We start from the raw sequence: 24,148 nt of genomic DNA on the forward strand, positions 1-24,148 counted from the left end.
TAACTTTACCAGCAGTAGTTGTGACAGAGCCAAGAACGCACAGCAGCGGGTGGGGGGGGGGCACTGTGGGTAAACAAACCCTGCAGGGCACGTACTCTTGTCCATATGTCGTTTATTTTGCAATTCCTCAGAAATGTTGAATTTCCAATGAAAGGCCTCACCTGCCCCCGACAGGCCCAAGGGATCCCCCCCTCTGCCCCCATAGGAGCCGGCCCCACCTCCTCCTAAGCACAAGGGGGTGCGGGAGGCCTCTGTGCATTTACAATCAATATTAGCTGTACAATGTGCTTCACTGGCCCCCAGAAGACGAAGCATGAAACAGTGACCCTGAGTGCCAGGGACAAGGGTAAAAAAGAAATCTAAATATACACACACTTGTAAACGCAGGTTAATGTTTTGGGACCAAATGCATTATTGTTATGTTCTGAAAGCTAAATTGGTTATTGCGATCGATCATTGCAGATGTGTGGGTGTATCTAGACAGTGGTGTGTATTTATAGTGCTACGAAGTCTCAACCTGCGCCTGCAAGCACTGTGAGCATGCAACTCATTACTATTGAGTTACACTAAGGGGCATAGAACTGAGTGGCACAGGGCAGCAGACTGCGCCACTGGGAAAGGGCAGGCTGCATTAATCCAATATGGCGCACCCCTGTCCTTTTCCCTTGCACTGGCGCCATTTTGGCAGTCTAGCACCAATACCAGGGATGCACAAGGCTACTCATTCAGCTTTTGACTGAGGCGGCATTGTTTGCTGCCAGGTTCAGCCGGGCTTTCTTTGGTGCTCTTAGGATTAGCGAGTTGGTGGGCAGAGCCAAGAATGACATGTCTGGGGTGGCATTGAAAGTACAAGATGTGGTGCTCTCCGGTGATTCCCTCAAAATAACGCTAAGAAGGTCAAAGACGGATCAGTGTGGGGAAAGTAGGGTGTTTTGGCTGCACAGTCTGGGTGATGGCAGGTATTGTCCAGTCAGTCTGGTCGCCGCCTATCTGGCCCTGCGCCCAGCAGCAGACGGTTACCTTTTCCTCGATGCAGACAGCACGCTCCTTACAAAGTACCAGGTGGAACACATAATGCACGTGTGCCTGGCACTGTCTGGCAACAAGGACCCTGGCAAGCATTTCTGCAGCCATTCTTTCTGCCTAGGGGCAGCAACTACAGCGTTTAAGGAAGGCTTGCCAGCAGACGGTATCAAACAGGTGGGGCATTGAAAATCCCACTGTTTCAAAAGATACATAAGGCCATGAGCCCACAAACTTTTAGAACTGTCAACAACCGTGTCCTGGTGACGGGCAAAAGTGTGTTTTGAAGTCATTTTCTTTTGCAATTTTGTATGGCCAGGAGCCACTAAAGTTAATTGCCTGGCAGCAACTGGTTCTCGGTGACTAACAGCAGTGTGTTGTGTGGTGTATTTTTGGTTTGTATTTTGGTGTGTGGCTTTGTCTTTTGGAGAAGTGTGGCTCACCGGTTAGAGGAGGCAGTCCCTGATGCAGAGGTCAGACCCGGGACCAGGGTTAAATTCCCGATGCGGCAGGGCCTTGAGCTCAAAATGTCCACGGACTTGATAATTCTCGCCTCGGTGCCTACTCGAATCGTGGGTTCACACTCTGCAACTCTGGGCAATAGCTTGCTTAATCTCCACTATGGCCCCACCGTGATGGGATGCCTGGTCTTCACCTTGGGGATGCCCAGTAGGGGTAATCTCGCAGGGAAAGGCCATGACGGGTTCCCAAAGCAAGCGCCTTGAGACCTTATGGTGAAAGGCGCTATATAAGAACGTATGACTTACGATTTACGATTTATTTGTCAATAAACGTTTTGCAACATTACATTTCTTTATTTGCCAGGAACAAAGGTCTGGGTGATTGGCCACTCGGGCGCCTGCAGGTTGGCACAGTGGGCGGAAAACAGGAAGTGGAGGCATGGCTTTTCCAACACCGAGATAACATGGCTGGGATACCTGGGCATGCGATGGAATGGGTTGTTGGGCACACTACAGCAGGAACTGGGGGAGTCACCTGTCCCCCCAACGTGTTAGTCATACACCTGGGGGGGGGGGGGGGTACGCCCTGACGGCCCTGGGCAAAAGGACATTGCTTAAAACATGAAGTCCACATTTTGCAAACTAAGCAACCAGTTAGGGACATGTGAACTGTGGTGGTCCGAGATCACTCCACGGCTTTGGTGGCAAGGAGCCCGATCTGGGCAAGCAATGGAGGCTGCGCCCAGGAGAGTGAACAGTGCAATGCGTAAATTCACAGAACAAATGGGGTTTGGATTTATAAGGCACGGGCTGCTTCATGCCAAATGCACAGGGTGTTTTGAGGACGATGGAGTGCATCTCTCCAGAGTAGGCATGGATTTGTTCCTCCTAGATCTAAGGGAGGCCCTGGATGTAAGTAGGAGTGCTGGCCTTGGTGGGTGGCCCTGGCTACGAGGGTCACCACATCCAGGGCTGTGGCGGAGTTACAGGGCAATCCAGAGGTGGAAAGGTACTCAGGGGTACCCTCTCCATGAGCACAAAGGGTGCTGAGGCCTAATATCCCAATGAAGTCTGTGCGGTGGACCCTGGGGTGCAACAGTGCCCTGTCTGTCCTACGGGCGGTTGGAAACCTGTACAACCGGGGGTCGTTTGAACGCTCCGCCCCTCATAGGGAGGGGAGTGTGTAATAGGGTGGACTAATCGTTCACCGGAGGTGGGAGGGGCTATTCCCTCACCACAACCGCTAAGCACCGATTGGCTAAGGCCACAATGCAATTTGGCCCATCAGGTGGTAGGCCGCGAGGGGCGGCTTGTCTGTGGATCTTCTGTAAGATAACCCACCATGTTGACATATTTGGTATGCTAATAAACCTGCAGCAATTTTTTTCCCATCGAAAAGTTGTCTTGTCTGCTTATTTATGTGACATGTATGTTGCTGCAGGAAGGCTGGCGAGTGTGGCCGATATTGGCACTGTGTCTCATAGCCGTAAAATCATTTGGTGCCTCTAGTCAAGGTTGAGGTACATCGCCCGAGCTCGCATTTTAAAAATAGGATGTGGAGCTGTAGATCGGAATTTGTGTAGTCTGAATTATTTACCTCTAAACGGTGAATGGAAGGGTGTGCTGCATTGCATGATCGAAGTGCATTGGCTTAAATGTGCATGGCTAAGCAATAGTTAGGACTTCTAAGGGTCAAGGCTGGGTTTCATTGGGCTAACCATTTCTTCTGGAATAATAGCAAGTTGATGGAGGAGAGGGCAGGATGGCAGTTTACTGAATGAATTATATGGATTGAGTTGAGCGCTGCCGAGGGATAGGGATGACGTTCATCGTTAACTCCTTAACCGCGGCGGTTTTTCCGCCGTGGTGCAGGCGTTCTATTGAGTGGGCGGGGCTCTGTCGGCCGTTGACCGACGGCAGCACTGGGGAGAGAGTGCCGACGGGAGCACGGAAGGGGATGTGGGTACCAGGTGTGATCGACAGGATGGACATACTTTCACATCCCCATGCTTTCCAATACTATGTTTTATGTGAGCACTGATGATAATGCCTATTACTGGTTACAACTTTATTTGTAACAAACTAGTGTTGGTCTTTCTTTTTTTTCATACACCTATCGTTCGGTTGGTTGTGTTTTATTCAAAGCGTGTGATGGAAATGAACCACCAACGCCTCGGTCGATTACCCCCCCCCCCATTGCGTCTTGCACATTCCACCAGCCTTTTTATGATAACATCTTTTGACTATTGAAACAATACTGACTTAAAATCAAACATTGTGTGCAGTTTTGTGAATGTAACTTTGGGTTTCCTGCGCCTAAGTATGTTTCAAGCATTCGCTGTAGGAGTCGGATTCCTGCAACGGAGAGGTAATTTCTGTTGGTGGGATCACTCACAATGTGGATTGAGTAGAGGATTTTAGGTTAGAGGCTTAAACGACAGAGCCTGGGATACCTGCATGAAGGAAGGATTTTTCTAGTGCCTCTTAATCTAGTGTGCAAGAGTGTCACTTTATCTTGGTTTGTATAGGATATTTCATTTTAAAGTATTTGAGTTTTGTTCTATCCTGTGAATACCTAGTTTTGGTTATTATTCATACTGCATAGTATGCACACCCCACACACAGTAGGGCACATTTAATAAAACATAAGTCACATCGAATACAGACTTAAACTCATCATAGAGTGAACAACACCATTTATAAACAGACTGGGCATTGGGTGTGCTGCGGTGTGTGACTGTTTCAAGGATTCTCCCCATCACCAAGATAGGGTGAACTATGCATTTTGATACGCTTTCTATTAACCCAGTGCTTTAAATGAAATATAGAATGTTTGATGCCTCCTATATAGTCTGTGAGGAAATCAGAAAGCATATGTCTCCAGTTTAACACAGAACAATGACAAATGAAATAGCTGATCTTGTTGGTGGTTACTATATATGTTGCAGGTTATTGAGAATATTTTTATTTTAGGTCTCGCCTATGCAGCGGGCATGCGCTGCAAAGGCTAAAATACCCTTTCCGATAACCATGGCTTTTCAGCCAAACACGTGCAAGCGTTCCATTGCCTTCAATGGCAACATGTGCACATGAGTGGATTTACTTGCGGGAGCGAGCACCGCCATATGGTAGCAATTATCGCTCCTGCAAGTAAATCGCGCAGCGCCCCTCCTCCCACCTACTGAGTCGCACACACACAACTACAGGGCTTGGTTTTTTTTCACTTTAAGAGGGAGGCGCGCATGCGGCCAATGCTTGTTATTAAATCAATTTGGTTCGAATGTGTTTAATTTTTTCTGAACTGAAAACTGGATTTTGGTCTAGAAACCTATTTGTAAAACATTGCTTTACAGTCATGGAACTAGAGTGGGAGAACTCACAAGCAAGTTTAATTGTGATCTCAGTTGCGACCCTGTCAATTGCTTCCATTTACGCTGGCCCTCCAGAAAGTTACCATAAAGTGATTTTAGAGTGGAGCGGTGGTTCTCAGACGCGCTGCTGTGGCCCGCTCTCTTGAATGAGGGAGGTGCCTTCCCTGATCCCGGCATCGGAACTCCGACTTCTGCATATGATTAGCAAATGCCTCCACCAGCGGGCCGTGGGCAGGGCCAGACTGGCTACAGGGCAGTTTGGAATGCTGCTGAGCTGGGGGCTGCATGTGCTAAATAACATTTGTTTTGCTTTAATTATTTCGAAGCACCCGCAGGTCTCCATGAACAAAATCAGCCCCCACCGCAGTGAAATCAGCATCTGGCTTGGCAGCATTCCAAACTGCCTGGTAGTCAGTCCAGCCCTGACCAATAGGGACCCAGAGCAGGCCTCTGGCTTGGTATTTAAGAAACCGCTGCTAGCGTTTCCTTGCTGTATTTTAAGATGTTATCCGCTTGATGACGATTATGTCTCGACAAAGGTTAGGCAAAACGTACCACAAAACAGACAATCTGTTTACTTTGCACGCATCTACATAGGTCTCCAACATTTTGCGAAATAAATACAAGGGACCTAAATGTGCTTGTTTCTTATGGTGAGTGGTCCAGAAGAAAATTGCCACAGCACTCACATCGTGATGACACTGATCAATAGTTCTAGCAAAGACAGCCGAGTTAGCTGACACATTTTTAAAAATGTGTTGGACGCATTGCTTCAAGCTCTTGAGCAATTTCCCGTCATAAATACTAAAAAGGAATGCCCCGTGCACCGCAGGAGATATGTTTCCTTCAGTGACTAGGCAGAGTACAGCAAGCATTTGTCACACATCTTTGCCAGGTTCCTGTGTGTTTCTGTTTCATTTAACATCTCCAAACAAGGGAACATGTAGCGCATTGTATATTTATGCATTTTCTTAGGCAACATAATGCATGTCTTATTTACTTGCCACGGATGTTTGCAGGTAAACAGGTCTATTTCAGGCAAAACGGTCAAGGGAGTGTCCGACAAAAAGAGAAAGACCCAGGGGCCGATTTACAAGCCACTTGCTCTACCTTTGCGTCACTTTTCTCATGTTAAAAGTGCCGTAAAAGTGGCGCAAGGGGCTTGTAAATCTGCCCTCCAGTCTCCAGGGCCAAAGATGTGCTACCTTCCACGCTGCAAGTTTTGTAGCGTTTATACACGACTTTGCTGTTGAAAATGCTTCAATTCTGAAATTGTGAGTTAGTGAAATAACCATAACGCTCCTTGAGGGACGTTAAGCCAAACTCTTTGTGAAATATTTGATTTTATTTATTGTTGGTCTGAAACATGTCTTGAAGTTGCTAATGCTTGTTTTTGTTCCTGCGGGAGGCAGCAGAAACAAAGTTTTTTGCTTAAAAAATTGGGGGGCATATTATCAAGAAACAGAGTTAACATTATCGTCGCTTTAGCGGCAGAAAACTGCCGCCAAAGCGGCAATAATGGGCTTGATAATATGCCGTTGTGAATTCCCATAGAAGCCCATGTCCGGTTGGGTGAAGCCTCAGTAAGTTCTTAGCGAAGGGCTGGCCGGAGGACATTCCCTCGGGTCATTAACTGAGCGTTTCATAAAGAAGAGGGTTACAAAAAGAAAATCACACAGCACAGAAAAAAATACTGCAAAACATGCCTCATAATGACAGATGGCTCACTAAATGAACACCTCTTGATGAATTATACAAGGATAAACCTACAAAAAAGCAACTCGACTTAAATAAAATATGTGGGCAACCTTTCATTGCTGTTTGCCCAGTTAAAGAATGCTCTGACATCACTAACAACAATTTGAATTGATGGGATTACAGTACATCCTGCGGTTCCCAATGTGTGCGCCGCGGCACCCTGATGCGTCGTCAAAACCTGCCAGGGGCGCCGTGCACCAAGCACACAGGGCCATATTATCAAGAAGGAGCGCTACATTATCGCCGCTTTTATCGGCAGGAAACTGACGCTAAAGCGGCAATAATGAGCTTGATGATATGCCCTTGTGAATTCCCATAGAATCCCATGTTAACCAAAAAAGCCCACTTACTTGATAATATGGCCCACAGTTGGGAACCACTATGTCACGTTCACCACCTGCTTTCTTTTCTTTAGGAACTCGAGCCAAGATAAATATGTAAATGTCCTTAGGTTAGCGCAGTGCAGTAATAAAATGGGCTGTGAGACTTGATTGGCCCATAGGTTGTTAGCATTATGTTTGAACTGTATTGAGATAGAAGGGATTGATTTCCCCAGAAGAGTGCGACTGGGTAAACTGTCAAATCTGACAGCATCTAATCGAAGCATCTGAAAGCAGATATTCCTTAGCAAAACTTTAATTCTGAACTTCAAACTGCACCAATGGTTTCTTATGAAAATGCAAGATTTGTTGGTATAACTCGGGAGTGGGGAGCTCGCCTCACGGCAGGCTCGCTTCCTCGCAAATGCCTTGCAGTGATCTTTTTCGCTACTGTGAAAAGGCCAGGCGCGGTCGCAGTGGCTCTGCAGCGAGCCATCGGCTCTGCTGACACCTTTAACAGCGGTGCGCCTGCAAACCCTGGGCCTCATTTATGAGGTTTTGCCATAGTTGCAGCACTGCAGGTCTTCCTGCTGTGCTACCCTACGGCAAAAGAAAAGAGCAGGAATGCACCGTGTCTATAAGATACAGCGCATTCCTGTCCTTTTCCCCTGCGCCCGCGAACAATGGGTTGCCTGCGCCAGTGCAGGCACCTTTGCACAATGGTGCAAGGGTGGCCGCGTTGCGGGGATGATTATTTTTGGACAGGAAGGGAAAGCTTTCTGTACAAAAATAATCACAAGAGGCTTTTCCTCTTTCTATGAATGCAGCATGCAGAAAAACAAAAAATGAAGGAGAAATAAAGATATTTCTCCCCGTTGCATCTCCCTTACGCCTCCCTTGGGGAGGGTAAAGAAAAGGTTAACTAAAGATCTGCGAGACATTGTGGGGAATTGTTAAGAACTAATTGTGAAATCCAAGTCAAACCTTTAAGTTTCCAAGATTTCCAATAAAAGATACGACCTTTGATACGTAATAAGTTATTGTGCCAGATAGGTTGTTGGTTCAACGAGGAAAGTGAAGGATATGAGGACGGAAGAAGTGGTATTCATATTTTACGTGTGTGGGAGAAATCCTGAGAACGAAAAGAGGAAATATATTTAGAAAAAGTGAGGGATTCATTAAAATGAAAAGGAGCTATAAAATGTTTTTCTACATTCAACCAAAGAGGAGGATGAATACATTGATCAGGAGAAAGGCAGCGAGAAGATTGTTTGAGAGAGATAGCATAATGGTACTATTTAAAATCTGGAAATTTGAGACCACCAGAGTTTTTGTCAGCTTTGAGAGCATTGAGAGCTATTATGGGTGTTTTATTTTTCCTAAGGCATTTGTTTAGTAGAGCGTCATTTTTTTAAAAGTAAAAGCCAGGAATATGAACAGGTATCATGGACAGAAGGTAGAGAATTAACGGAAAAAGCATCATCTTAATAGAGTTTAGGCGTCCCCACCAGGAGAGAAAAAGCGGGTGCCATCGATCAATGGAAACAGATAAAGTTTTGGTAAGATTATCAAAGTTTTCTTTTAATGTTTCTGGGATAGTAGGAGCAAACCATAAACCTAAGTACTTTATTTTAGATGTTTCCCAAGAGAAGCCAGTAGAGATAAAATCTTGTTGTAGACAAAGAATATTTCATGGGAAATCTTCACATTTGTCGGAATTAAGGCGGTATCCGGATAATTGAGAGAAAGTGTTAACTTGGGAAAGAAAAGCAGGAAGGGAAGTAGAAGGATTTGAGCAATATAGAAGGATGTCATCAGCATAAACAAACATTTTAATCTGGCTACTGTCAAGACCAAAACCAGTGATGCTATCATCTAACCTAATTTTCGTTAAAAAGGGTTCCAAAGCAATTATAAATAAAAGAGGAGATAAGGGGCAGGACACGGACAAAACAATACATACATATACATATACCAAGAACATTTTTTCAAAGCGACATGTCTTTTTCCAAACAAAAGAACGGACTCCCTCGACTCCCGTTCATGGAGAACTAATCAATTCAGATTCCAGACCAAACAGATACTCAAAATCAAGCAGTCCAAAGACTACCAAAAGACTGTCAGACAGGTATTGACCACAAACTGTCCTGCAGACCATCCCAAAATCTTTCTGGTTCACCCTCGGGACTATTCTGACTAAGCCCGCTGCCTTAGCGTCGCTTCAGATGTGTCCCAACGGCTACTCAGGTACAGCCACAGGTCTTTCCGAGAACAGTCCGGCCGGGTGTGTACCACACGTGCCACACCAAGGTGTCTGAACAATGCCTCTATTATTCACAAAACAAGTCCGTGGGGTGTCTACCCGTGTAGTCACAATGCTGCCCCGTCAGACCCCCAAAGTTCTCCGTGGTACACCGACCACCAAATCCAATACAGTTAACTGTGTAAAAAACACTGCTCAACAGCGCATTCCAAAAGTCATCAGAAATAATTCACTCACCTGGTGCACACAGGTACAATTGCGTATTCCCCACTGCCAACTCCTGGAGACCAATACGGTCAGCTCCCGGGTTACGCCCGTAGAGCTTCGGCGAAGGGTCACTAGTAGCTGGGGCTCCCTGATCGGGAGAGCGGAGTAAGCCAGAATTTTTCGGTCAGTCCACCCACTCGACCAGAGCTCCCCTTTCTTTGTCCTTTCTACCCGATTACAGGAGGATGACCCTATTGTGGAGTCCCGGCGGAGTTGCCAACTGATGTACAGTGAAAAATAACATAAAGGGCTATACCTACCACATAGCCCCAATATCATTACCAAATAACCAGTCAGTTGGCAGTGAAGAAGGGTCAATCGTTTAATACACAAAATACTCTATAGAGGAGTGTGAGAAGTTAGCCTGGCATATGATGTCCACTATTATAGTGGGCACCTTGCACCAGTCTAAACGACCCTCATTGATGGTGGTCTTAAAATCAACCTTATAGACAAGCTATCCTAGTGGTAGCATGGACCAGCAGTCATAGGCTAAGACTTTAGAGAGCATGTGAAGCAAGCTGTTTTACCAATTATAATCCCTTGAATACCAAATAAAAGGACACCACACAAGGTATATATCAAATATATATGTATTTATTTCTAACACAACCCCTCTGCACTCTTTATGAGTTCAGAGATAGAAGTACATCACAAGTTACTCAATTAGCATACGATACGGTGCACAAATACAGTTATGCCCTAGGGGCCTCACAAACCATAAGTATAAGAACCACTACAGAAATAGTAGTTGGCCTAGGGCCTAGGGAATCGCTGGGGCTACACTAAACAACCAAAGGTTAGGAGGTAGGAGACCCATGGGAGATGCATGCAGTGTCTAAACACATGCAAAAACAACAGTTGATGGACAGGATGCAGAACAATGTCATACATTCACCCCACTACAGAGATCTGGGCCTAAATCCATCGTTTTATTGCACTCCACACCACCCCAGTTAAGACATGGCCATATGCAAATCAGTGTCTAAACACAGTCGCGAGTTACCATTGACATAATGGAGAACGGAGAAGTTACAAAGTCACAGTTTAAGGGCACTTCCGTATGGACTACGACAAAACCCCTTTATACTAGGACACTTCGAGAGTAAAGACCCACGGGAGCACTGGAGTACTCGTGTTACCTTACCCAGGGAAGCCGGGTGCATAGGTGCATTTTGGTGTCGGGTTTCGTCGATGCTTTCAATGGAGATCTGCAAAGAAGTGCTGCAGGCGCCCAGAGTAAGAGTGTCCGGGTGGATCCAAGGGTGGATCGAAGATGTGAAGAACCTGAAAGCAGAGGGGACAGAGTCTGGGTCACTAGCAAGTGACCAGGAAGGAACCAGGCGATGTTGATATAATCTCAGGTGAGGAAGTACAGCTTGTCTCTGCAGCCACGAGGACCAGGAGGTGTCAGCGATAACCAGGAGCTGGGTTCGAACTGTCTCACAAAAGATCTAGTTGACTGCGGTATCGGTATCCAGACTGGACCCAACAAGCCTTGGCAACCACAATCCATGCAGGAAGTGACGATTGGCTTCGGAGCAGACCAGCAAGGTCTGAGGAGCTTTTCCTTTGCAGGGAAGCTGAAGCAAGCCTGGAGCAACCAGGAAAGCAGTTTGATTTTAAACGTTTGTCTTCAGGGAGCTCACTAGCCAACAGGCTAGCAATCGGGAAGATGCGTTGAGCTGAAATGCAAGAGCGGGCCCCATGTGGCACTTATGGAGTGTGGAAGGCTGAGCTTCAGAGCAAATGGCGCTCTTGTCTGGGGCTTCTTGTACCCCAATGCACAACTGTAAAGGTACCTCAGTAGTTGAGCTGTTAGCAAAATGCAGGATGTCCAGGGTGTCCGGTCCCATATCTCTCGTGTCTGCCACAGGTCTCAGCTTTGCTGTGGATGTGGGTCGAAGTCAGAGAAGTCTGGAAGTCTAGTTCCGGTGTCGCTGAGTCTTCAGGTTCCGGCAGGAGCATCGACAAAGCAGACTGGCAAGTTACTGGTGGTGCCTGTTTGCACAGGGTGGTCACTCCTTGAGATGTCTTCAGTCTTCTAGTCAAAATAGAACGTCGAAGGTCCAAGAGTTCTGTATCAAAGTTTCGTTCCAGGATAATCTAAAGTTCTGGGGACACAGCTCCTATCTTTATACTAAGAAATGGGCTGGATTACCTGCTAGGTCCCTCCTATGGGTGGACCTGGGAAGGGGGTGGTTACACCCCTTTCCCTTTGTCCAGTTTTGCTCCAGAGCTGGGCTGGAGTGCCCCAGCAACTGGTTTGAACCGGGCTATGCTTGGAGCACCTTGTGTGCCCCAAGCAGTGTCTCAAAAAGCATCTGCTGATGCAGTCCTCCCTGTCCCAAAACACATCTGCCTGTCTGGGGAGGTGCTGGCACCTAGCTTGACAGGAAACCTATTGTCCAAGCCTCCCCTGCCTGAGTTTCGTCCAGCAGCAGGAGGTCAGACTTGTGTCTGTGGCAGCAGCATCCATTTTGTGATGCTGGGGCTGTGTTTAACTTTAACCGGGTAAAGCAGTAACATACATGTCTTTTCCCTCTAGAAGGGTGGAATGCTACCCCCGCCACCAGAACTGGTGGCGGGGTAGTATTCCAAAGTGTTTGACACCTTACACGACGTGTTTTGATAAAGCCAAACCAAAGTTAGCATTAACCGCGAGGATTATAATGCACTTAATAGTATATGGTATGGCTATATCATAGAAAAGCTATAAGGAGATGGTTCTGAAAACTGCAGAGGGGCACTCTGCCTCCAGTACTGTCGAGGCCTACCATAGGAGTGACTTAAAGGTGCATATGTGTCTATATATATGGGTAGATATAGGTATACTATATCTAAGTAAGGGGTGATTACACCACCTTACCCAAGCTGAGTGAACAGCCTGTGGTGTCAGTTTGGATGGCCAGCCAGGGGTGGCATAATACATGCTGCAGCCCCTTGTAGGCCTTGGATGCACCTATGCCCTGGGTACCTATGGTACACTATACAGGGGCTCACAAAGGTGACCCAATACCCAAACAAGTATGTACCTGAAGTACATGGTATCAATTTAGAGAGAGAACAGCTGGGCTGTGGGTCTGATTAGCAGGCCCACAGCTACACTGAAGTCAAAAAACCAGAAAATCACAGCAAAAAGTGGGGGTGACCATAGGAAGCAGACCCTACTCTCCTTCAAGGAGCCTCTCCAACCTTCACCCATCAGGTGCGCGGAGAAAACTGCTGGCTTACAGTCAAACCTGAACATATATACTTTCAGTTCAACTCAGGATGTCACCGTAAATGGAAAATCACCACTAGGCCCTTGAATCCCAAGGAAGGACCATATATGGCACAAATGATTAATACAAAGCTTTACTATTTATTACTGAGAAGGATAGGAGGGGTGACTCCCTTTCGTCCTGGTGCCCGGAATGATGCGACCTTGAGTCTCCAGAGAGAGAGAAAACAGTTTACTTTCTGCTGCTCTCAGTAACTCACATTAATTGGGACCTGACAACTGCTGGAGAGTAACATGTGACCACAGCAAGATGGCGTCTGTCTTGCTCCGGGCCTACTCCATTAGGATGGCATGAACAATAGAAGGATAACCCTTTCCCTACCAGCTAATGCATATATAGGTTATATTATATGCATATGAAGCAAAGAGGATATAGTTACATCATGCTAACATAATATATATGTCCGATACTCCTGTATATAGGAGGAAATCTAATTTTTATCCATCAGGTGAGATATTCAATAAAGGACTCGAAACTGCAGGCATTTCTAAAACAACATCAGCAGGCCTGTTCCTAGCAGCCGATGCCAAAACAGAATTCCTCAGCATAGCCGGACAAGAGACTGCAGGTGTCATACTAAGAAGTATCGGCCACTCGGTGTAGTTTGACATTGTCAATGGAAATGCACCTTTTTACTTAACGACCTGGAAGCGGAGGTAAAATGACTGTTCAGTACAGGAACTGGAGCTCGATATACGAGGGACAACATTCTTTTTTCTTCTCGATCTCCTCTCGGACCAGTTTTCCAACTCGGGGTAGCCAGCCAACTACCGGGATCTGCAACGCAGCATCAGACGTGGAGGGCAAGTGTTCCTTCGCAAAACTGTCTCTCGTCTTTTGTAGATTCTGTAAAACATTACAATGTTCATCTACATCAAAGGGGGTAGCAGCCATCACCCGGTCTAGACCTTCAAGGTCCAGGACGAACATTTTGATAGCAAAGAGCATTTCGTTTGGGGTTCGCCCACCCAGAGACCTTCTAGGGAGATTATTAAGTGCACGTTGTACGCCATTGAGGTGGGCTAGCCAGTTCCTCCCAGTACCTATACCTCTCGCTGTCAAAGACTGCTTTAAATCTCGGTTCATCCATTCCACAACACTATTACCTTTTGGTCTGTATGGAGACGAAAACTTGACTTGGACCCCCAACGAACACATGGCATCCTTGTACGCTTAGAGGCGAACGCTGGACCCTGGTCCGAATGGAAGGTGCCACAGGCAAAAATTACCACAAAGACACGCAAGTCTCTTATGACAGTTCGTGAATCAGCGCTGCGCTGTGGCCACACCCAAATAAAGAGTGTGCAAGAATCAACTGCAACTAAGATAAACTTATACGCAGTATCAGAAGAAAAGGGACCACAGTGATCTGAATAAACACAAGCAAGTGGTTTATTAGAAATGTACAACTGTGTCTGAGGTGGACGCGTGGCAGTCGAAGGCTTAATCTGCTGACAAATGTCACATTGAAGGACATAATCACGCGTCTGTTTATACAGTCCCCGCCACCAGAAACGTAGTTGAAGCTGAGAAACAGTAGCCAAAACACCTGCATTCACAGACGCAACACATTCATGAGCAGCTGTAATCAGCACAGGCCTGCGGTCCGCGTTGGGAATCAATCTGTCACCAACGTGGAGTATCTTCACATGAGGAACTTTATCAGGACTTAAGTGATAAGTATACTTTGAAGGAAATCCCGTAGGACATTTACTTCCCTCCTCAGTAGCAGCAATTGCTGCCTTGATGTCATCATCAATTTTAGTTTTGGAAAGTGTAACTGCTGCAACTAAATATGTCGATACTGCTGATTTTGTGGCCTCATCGGCCAAAGAATTGCCAACAGCGTGAACTCCTACACGCTGATGACCAAGAGTATGAATTACATACACAAGCGGCAGTAGCTCTTTAAGTTCAGCCACTCAAACCCAGATCATTTTATGTTTTATCGTGCTACCTTTGGAATCTCGATAGTCATTCTGAGTCCAAAAGAACAGATCATCATTGTAAGACTGGACACTGTACTAAGAGTCACTTACAATAAGAGTTGTCACACCAGGATCTGCGTATTCCAATGCGAGCAGTAGAGCACGGAGCTCTGCCAATTGTGCCGTACAGTCCCCTAATGTCTGTGTATGCACAACATCGGACTTGAACTCACCATTCACCATCGTACCGACCACAATTGCGCAGGCTGAGATATATGCGTGCTTAGACCCATGCGCAACTTACGGAGAACCATCAGTGTAAATGATACAATGGAAATCTTCCAAAGGGCGCATAGTCAAAGGAGTCAGATGAACTAATTCATACTGTAAATACTCCTGCGACTGCAAGGAGGCATAAAAAATGAATGTGACATCCGGAGATGTCAAAGATGTGGCCCATTGTATCCACCATGGGTGCAAAGCTTTAGAATTAGGTACACTGGCTTTCGTCACTGCTTCCAGGGCAGGATACCGGGTAACAACCAACATGCGTTTTCCCTGGGACAGTGCACGTTCCTTTAGAATCGCCGTTTGCACTGCTGTCAAAACTTTTTCCACAGTGGAAAACCGCATTTCAGCTGAAGAGTTATGTTAAAAAAATTTATACCGCGCTCGGTCACCAAGCGGTTTCATGGCGCTCATAACAAATGCGGAGAGCAAGAACGGGAATTACTGGTAGGCTGACTGGAAGAGGTATGTTTTCAGCATCCTACGGAAGCAATCGTAGGTAGGGCAATGCCGAAAGGCAGATGGGAGGGAGTTCCAGGTTTTAGGGGCCAAAAAAGAGAAGCAAGAACCACCATGTTTTTTACGTGTGAATTTAGGGATGACTAACAAGTTGTGGGAGGAGGAACGGAGATCTCTGGAGGGGACATATCGCTTAAAACTGGAGGAAGTGAAAACAGGGGCCAGATCAGACAGAGCTTTAAAGACTGTGCAGCCCAGTTTGAAGATGCAACGCTTGGCCACCGGAAGCCAATGCAGGCCCGCAGTAGCGGCGAAACATGCTGGTGCTTGGGTTGATGATAGACCAGGCGGGCTGCCTGATTTTGCACCAGCTGCAACCTGTGGAGATGGTATGCAGGGATTCCCGCATACAGAGTGTTGGCGTAGTCAATTCTCGACGTAACGAGGGCCATGATAACAAGGATGAGTGCATCTCTGGTAAGAAATCTACAGATTTTACGTATCCTGCGCAGGTGGAAGAAGCAGGATGACGTAACAGCACTAATCTGGGGCCTCATAGATAGGTCACTGGAGATGACTACGCCAAGGCTTTTTACTGAGTTGACGGGGCAGGGAGGAGGCCCCAGTGAGGGAGGCCAAAAGCTGTTGTTCCACAGATTGGCTGCTCCACCCACCAGCACAAGCACGGTCTTCGTAGGGTTTAATTTAAGCGGCTATGGCACATCCATTCCGATATCTCAAGGATAGTAAAATGGAAGCTGGTACGGGAGGAAAGGGAGGTGTCGATGGGAAAAATTAGCTGCAAATCGTCCGCGTAATTGAAGATAGTGGCTGCGGATTTGCGCAAGGAAACTGTCAAAGGCTGCATATACAAATTAAATAACAAAGGAGATAAAGCGGAGCCCTGTGGGACTCCGCAGGATGGGGAGGAACAAGAAGTTGAGAAAGTAGACAGGTGCACTGCCTGAGAACGCCTGTCCAAAAAGGATCTAACCCATTCAAGAGCTATGCCCTGAATACCAGCATTTTTGACACGGTCGATCAATATTGCATGATCGACCGTGTCAAAGGCCGCCGATAAGTCCAACAAGACAAGTGCTTGGGAGATGTTATTATCGGCGCCCTTTCTTAGGGTATCCATAACAGCCACGATGACCGCCTCGGTGTAACGGAGAGGACGGAAACCGGCTTGCTGGGCCTCCAAGAAGGACTAGCTCTCAATAAAAGCGCTCAGGCAGCGAGTGACATATGTCTCCAAGATTTTCCCCAAGTAGGGGAGAAGGGAGATGGGCCTGTAGTTGCTCAAGACCGTGGGGTCGGCATTGGTCTTTTTTAGGATTGGTATCACAGCTGCTTGTTTAAAGGAGTCCGGGACCACCCCCGTCGCCAGTGAGTTATTGAGTAATGCCAGGGGAGGGTCGGGGCAGGCCAAGAAGATTTCCCTAAGAACCTGCGGAGGGCAGCAATCGTTAGGGGAGCCAGAACTCACTTTATGCAGTAGTGAATAGAACTCTGAAAGGGAGATTGGGGGAAAAACGTTGTAGTGACCGTGTTTTTGGTTCTATTTCTGAGTGATGGTGACTTTAAGCTTGCTACCATCCTGGATCCCTATTCTTGGCTTGTGTTGGTCCTTTCCAGGCCTTTTGTCAGACCTAGAAGCATAAACTAGAGGATAACTGCTTTATATGATGATAGATCCCTTATTCCTGACTCTAATCCATCTATTGCCTATTGGCTTTGACATAATTATGTGTCCTTTCATCATCCTACCTATAGTAGAGGGTGGATCCTGTAGTCCGGACTTTATATTACATATTGGTATGGTTTGTGTATGTATTATGATAGAGTTAAGTCCTTTTCGGGCCTACAAGGCCCAGAACTAGAGAGACTCCATTTTGCTTTCTGTCCCTGCAGACTGAGATGCTTGCAGGGTAAAGGTGATGTTTTAGTTATGAGGTACTGTCCACTTGGAGAGAACCGGCCTGGGCCGGCCCTTATCAGTAGACTGTATTATTCTTTGTGTCGAAGACACCACAAAAGGCCGGCCGGCTGGGTGTGTGTCCTTGACGCGGAGTGGTGCAAGGATCTGATGGGCGGCAGGCTGATGACTGGAACTTTCCATGAGGGGAGAGCATTCCACATTAGCGAAGTGCAGAAGAGGCGGAGCAGTCAGTCAGTCAGTGAGCTGGAGCTCGAGAGAATGGTCAGTCAGTTGAAGCTGGAGAGAGAAGTGAGTTGGTGTTTGGAATAGAGAGCAGACAGATGATTGCTGGAGTTATCAGAAGCAGTTGTGAGCAGATGGTGTTTGGAGCTGGAGAGAGAAGGCAGATGATGTTTGGAGCTGAAGGAAGCAGTCAGAAGTAGTTACTTATCAGAAGGAGTTGTGATCAGCTGGAGTCTGGAGTGATACCTTTTGGAAGAGACTGAAGTTATATCGTGGATTAGTCTGTGGGAGCAGCTGGAGTGAGTTGGACATTGGAGCTGGGATATTCAGACAGAGTGAAGAAGCTAGTGGAGCAGACGGTTATCAGAGCGGCAGAAATTATATCATTAGACTGAAGTTTGAAGGTGAAGACAGTTCGTGGGGGAGAGGAATCCAGTGCAGAGTGATCAGCGCAGATACGTGTCCCGAGTGTAGGGGAGAATCTGAGATGAGCCAAGGCACAGACAAGAGAGGAACCCAGATGACAGCTAGAGCAAGACTTCATACTAATCAGGTGATATCTGTCCTGTTATATTAGTGCTTTTATTTCCTAGGCTAGATTCCCCTACTGTATTGCTAATCCTTATTCTTTCAGCGGTGTGCAGTATAATCCATTCCCTCTTTAGCTTTCTACAGTCCCTGTTAGTTACATATGGATGTGTTATAGTAATAAAGCTTTCCATTATAATAAAGAGACCCCGCAGATCTGTGTATGTGTCTATTCCCCTTTTACTTTTCAGGCTATGTGTTATAGTGCAGTATTATATTGTTGATATTGTTATAAGAAAGGAACCCCAGTTCTTAGTGAACCAGTGTGTATGTTTTATTGTTTTATGATAAGGTTAACCTTTCTTCTAGTCAGATGCTGTTATGTGTACGGATGCAACTCCCGTCCAGGTAAATGGTAACTGAATAATGAGGGGGAGAGGAGAACTTGTATTACATAATAAGTCATACACCGTGTAATTTGGCCATCCTTGTGTACCACATAAAATATATGAGACATCCCCAGTAGGTATTAGATGTATGAGAGAAACTCCCAACAGAGAGAGAGAGAGCTGAAGGTATTCATAGGAAAGTGATCGTAGTTGTGTAGCGGCGTTAATGAGAGCACCGGGGGGATACGGTGTGTAGTGAGATCGCTGCTAGGGAAGGTGGCGTTAGTGAGAGCACTGATTGTGGTCAGTGTGTATACCCACAGGATTGTGGCTTTTGAGAGCACCAGGGAGGAAACTGGTGTGTATGCCCACAGGATTGTGGCTTATGAGAGCACCGGAGGGACACGGTGTGTAGTGAGATTGCTGCTAGAGAGAGAGTGGCATTAGTGAGAGCACTGATTGTGGTCAGTGTGTATACCCACAGGATTGTGGCTTGTGTATGTATGAAATAGTGAGAGCACTGGGAGGACACAGTGCATATACCCACAGGATTGTGGCTTGAGAGAGCACTGAGTGTGTCAGTGTGTAATGGTAAGTTATTGGAACTGCCCCCTTCACTATGAGTCGGAGGGTAGCATAGTCTGGGTCTGAGTTGCCGCAAGACTATAAGGTATGAGTGTGGTGTAGGGCATGGACGTCCTTAGTAATCAGTGAGTATTCCTAGTAATCCCTATAGATTTAGTGGTGTTTCTGATGATATCAGCTTATATATTGTTAATTCCCCATCCTCAGGTAGGTACCAAGGTCCCTGGATAGATGGGTCCTGAGGAGGGAGGTAGTTGCGTTTCGGCTGGGTTGGTGGTGTCTTGGTGAGCTGATTCTATCTGGTCCGAAAATCCTGTCGTTACAAACGTCCGGGCAGCAAAGATTTCTGTGGGGTAAAGAAGGGGGGAAGGAAGACGAGGGCGGGGGAATATTATTCTTGATGATAGTGATTTTATCAATAAAAAAGGCATTGAGTGAATCACACAGAGACTGTGAAGGTTGGGGTTGAGAGGTGACGCGCTCTGGCAGAGAGAGCTCATTCACAATGGAGAAGATATCCTTTGCCTTAGAGGCAGACTCCATGATTTTTTGGGAAAAATAAGTTGTTTTAGCCAACAGGATGGATTTTTTATAGGCTTTCAAACAGTCCATGAACTCAATTTTTAATTGATGGTCATAATTACGCCTCCAGCGGTGCTCAGCCCGACGTAGGGCCAATTTGTCCTGCTTTAGTTGGTCCGTAAACCACCGCTGGGCGTCATGGGGTCGCCTAGTTTTTATAGTTTTTAAAGGGGCGACAGTATTACAGGCAGACAGCAGCCATTGTTCTAAGAGGGAGGCCTGGTGAGTCACCAGAGCGGAGGTCGGAGGGACTGTAGAGGCCAATATAGAATGAAGTTCCACAAGATTGGCTCTGTTCCAGTTCCGAGCAGTGAAATTGGTCGTGGGGGAGGGACGGCTGGGGATAGTCAAATTAAGAGAGAAGGAAATGAAACAATGATCTGACCAAGAGCAAGGGGTCACTACGGGGGACGAAATTTCAAGATTGGCCGTCCACACTTGGTATAAAATGTGGCCTTTACAATGAGTAGGCTTTGTAATGTGTTGGTGGCAGTTCAGACCTGATAAAAGGTCAGAGAATTCCTCCGAGAGGTGGCTTTCCCGGGGATCGGAGGGCCAGTAATTGAAGTCTCCAATAATCATAACCTTGGCATGGTTAATGATAAGTTGAGAGATAAGGTCACCAAACTGTTGAGGAAAAGAAGGCATAAGAACAGGGGGTCTGTACACAAGGACAACCGTGAAAGAGGACCTGGGAGAAGTGAATTTGATAATGAGACTATCTGTTCTGGGGATCATCGCAGAGGCTAAGGTAGTAAAGATATGCTGGGAGCGAATGATGGCCGCCACCCCCCCATCGGCTTGTCCCGTAGGTCGATTAGATTGCAGGATATAATAGCCGGCGGGGATGGCGGCAAGAATGTCAGGGACAGAGTCCTCAGTCAGCCAAGTCTCAGATAAGAGGAGGATATCTACTGCTTTATCGTCTAGTAGCTGAAATATTTCCAGCTGGTGTTTCACCATTGACCGTGTATTGAGGTATATCACGGTCAATGGAGTGGCCCCAAGTGATGGCGATATGTGGCAAGGGGATATCTGCCCAGGACAGGGGATAGGAATCTCTGGGCTAAGGGTACCTGAAGAAACAAAAATGCCACAATCCAAAGCAGTCTTTACGGCGTGAGCCTGTAAGGGAACTGAGCGGCAGAGCATTAAAAGGTCAGCGGAAGAATAAGTAATGAGTTGGGCATTATGACTGGCCCCGGGCCCCGAACGGCCGCGACCGGGCGCAGACGGGCTTGACTTTGGCACGATTTCGGCGCTCCCGCTGGGCTCGTCCGCTGTGCTCATCCGCTGCGCTTCTGCCAGGGTACCATATGTGCTACCCAATAGTGAGTCACTAGACCGCTAACCTGCGATGTGGAGGGCAGGGCGGAAGTGGTGTAAGGAGGTGGAAAATGGCACTCAATAGGATGAACCTCCGCACAACTGGCACAATGCCGGGGCGGAACGGGGCCAAGAGCGAAGGAGTGAGAGGTAGGGAGGCTCTGATAACCTCAGCACAGTGCACCAAGTAAATTATTACATTAAAGTAACTGTGAGAAGTTGGCCCGATATGCAACGTTCGCTATTCTAGCGACCGCTATGTATCGTTCCAACGACCCTTATGGTGTTTGGTTGTAAGTCAACCTATAGACCAGCTATCCTAGTAGCGTGGATACGAGCAGTCTAAGGCTAAAGACTCGAGAGGGCGCGTTAAGCCAGCTGTTTACCACACATGTACCCCTTGAACACCCAGTGAAAGGACACCACACAAGTGTTATGAAAATAAACAGGATATTTATTAAGATTCACAACAGCCCTGGACTCTTTATGAGGACAGGGTACTAAGCACAAACCAAATCTCTTAGGAAAATACTTTAAGTGCACAATTAAAACAAGTGTCCGAGGACACGGAAAGTTTAAGGTCTCGGGCGGACCCGATAAGGCAAGTCGGAAGCGAGGGACTCGGGACCCTAGAGTAAAGAGGCTATGCAGGCACCGAAATGCCGAGTTACCTAGCCACGAGGGCTGCGGCTGCACAAGTCTTACAGGCGTCGGGGTCTTCGCTGACGAGCCAGGAGCCGGAAGAAAAGGAGTTGCTGGCCGGCGACCAGTGATGAATAGTTCGTAGAGATCCAAGCCTGGATCAGAGATTGATGATACCTGAAAGCAGAGGGGACCAAGTTCGTACTACTAGCCAGTAGTCAGAGGGTACCAGGAAGGCACCGGTTGGCCTTCACCTCGACCAGGTGAGTGGGCGACGCTAGGCTCTGCAGTCTCACGGACCAGGAGGCGTTGTCGGCGACCACGGTGGAGGTGCGAGCTGTCCCACGAAGGATGATGCTGTCGGCGTCGCTGGGCCCAGGATGGGGCAATAAGCCTTGGCAGATCTCAGGGCCACGTGGTGGGCCTAAGATGCCGTCTTGAGTGGACCAGGAGGGCCCGGGGTGCTTCTTGCAAAGATGGAAGCAAGGGCCAGTCTGGAGCAACCAGACCAGCAGTGTTGATTGTCGGATGTCGTCACAGAAGGGCACAAGCCAGCGGCTAGTGACCAGACAACGTGCTGAGCAGCGAGCAGAAGGGCCCCACGCAGATCGTGGAGATGCTGGGAGACTGCACTTCGGTGCTGGAGCGGCTCAGGGTCGGGGCTTCTCGGACCCCAGAGCACTCACCAGAGAATTACTTCGATGGTCGTGCTGGTTAAGAAAGCGTGCAGGTGTTGATGATGGCCGGTCCCTCGAGGTCTCGTCGCACCCACAGATCACAGCTGAGCTGATGACGTGGGTAGAGGTCAGAGGTGCCAGGGAAGCCGGTTCTCGTCGAGCTGGGCCGTCGGATTCCTTGAGGAAGGACTTACAGCAAACCGCAGAGTTCTTAGATGGTGCCCGCTGATGCAGGGTGACTACTCCTTAGTCACAAGGGAGAAATCTTGAGAAGAGTCTCGAATGTCCTTTCGTAGAAAGTAGTTCTTGATTCAAAGATGATCTAATTTGGAAGGGTCCCCGCTCCGGTCTTTATCCTAAAGAAAGGGGTGGGTACATGACTAGGTCCTGCCCTAAGGGTGGGACCAGGAAGGGGGGTAGTTACACCCCTCTCCCCTGCCGGACTTTCCCCAGGCCAGGGCTGGCGCCCCTGGAACTGGTTCTGACCGGCAGATGCGTAGTGAGCACCGGGGTGCCACTCCGCAGTCACCTTCTCGCAAAAGCCCTACCTACCCAGAATACACAAACCCTGTCTGGGACGGTGCGAACACCGCCCTCGACAGGAAACCCTTTGTCCAAGCTCTCCTCGCTGGAAGGACTCCCAGCAGCAGGAGGTCAGACTCGTGTCTGTGGTGGCAGCATCCATTTTGTGGAGCTGAGGCTTTAGTTAACTTTAACCGGGGTTCACAGTTACGTACATGTCGTGTCCCTCTAAAAGGGCGGAATGCTAACCTCGTCGCCAGAATTGGTGAGGGGGCAGCATCCCGATTCGTATGACACCTTACTCGACATGCCTTGATAACGCGACACCGAAGTTACCGATGTGGTACGCGTTATCATGGAACAGCCATTGGGTCTTGATTCCGCAAGCTGCAACCGGGCTCGGCTCGGGCCAGAACCTAGTTCACACGAGCCCACGCACTCTGCCTTCAGGATTGTCAAGGCCTGCCATAGGAGTGACTGATAGGAACTCGGGTGTCCATTGTATGGTTAGATATAGAGCTACTATACCTAAAGCAAAGGGTGATTACACGACTTTGCCCCAGCTGTCATGCAGCCAGTTGTGTCAAATTTAGGAGGCCAGCCAGGGGTGGCATAATACATGCTGCAGCCCCTGGCGGCCCTGGGTACACCTATGCCCTGCGTTACGGGGTCTGATAAGGTGGCCCAGTACCAATTGGTAAATGCACCTAGGGTACATATCGTAATTTAGAAAGAGAACAGCCAGGCTGTGGGTCTGATTGGCAGGCCCACAGCCAGAGAAAGTCGTAAACCAGTGAAACAAAAGCAAAAAATCTGGGTGATCATAGGATTGCAGACCCTACTCTCCTACAGTAACATTTCCCATAAAGCTTTTAAAATCAGCATAAAATAGGTCAGCGGGACCCGCACACACCCGCAGCCTCAATCGCCGCGAAGTGTACAAGTGAGACTTGTAAGTGATAGGTACTGTGTCTCCCTCATTAAAGGGGAGGTATGTAAAACCCACCACCCCAGGGACGATTCTTATCACCAGGTTGGTGCGTTTATCACAAGTCAGTAAGAATTTTGATTCTAGAAGATCAGCCTGCAAAGATTGCAAAAGAGCTGAATGTTCAGGCAGCCAGCATGATTTGATAAAAGTTGGTTGTATCAAAGCATACAAGGGCTTGATACGCTGGGCATATTTGGGAATAAACGTAAGCCTGAAATTCAAAAATCCCAGCAATGACTGTAATTTTCTCAGCATTGTCAGGGCGCGCAATTGTGCACACTTATCTAAGAAATGAGGAGCCAAACCTCGACCTTCATTGT

The sequence above is a fragment of the Lissotriton vulgaris genome, chromosome 6, assembly GCF_964263255.1.
Source record: "Lissotriton vulgaris chromosome 6, aLisVul1.2, whole genome shotgun sequence".
Classification (NCBI taxonomy): Eukaryota; Metazoa; Chordata; class Amphibia; order Caudata; family Salamandridae; genus Lissotriton; species Lissotriton vulgaris.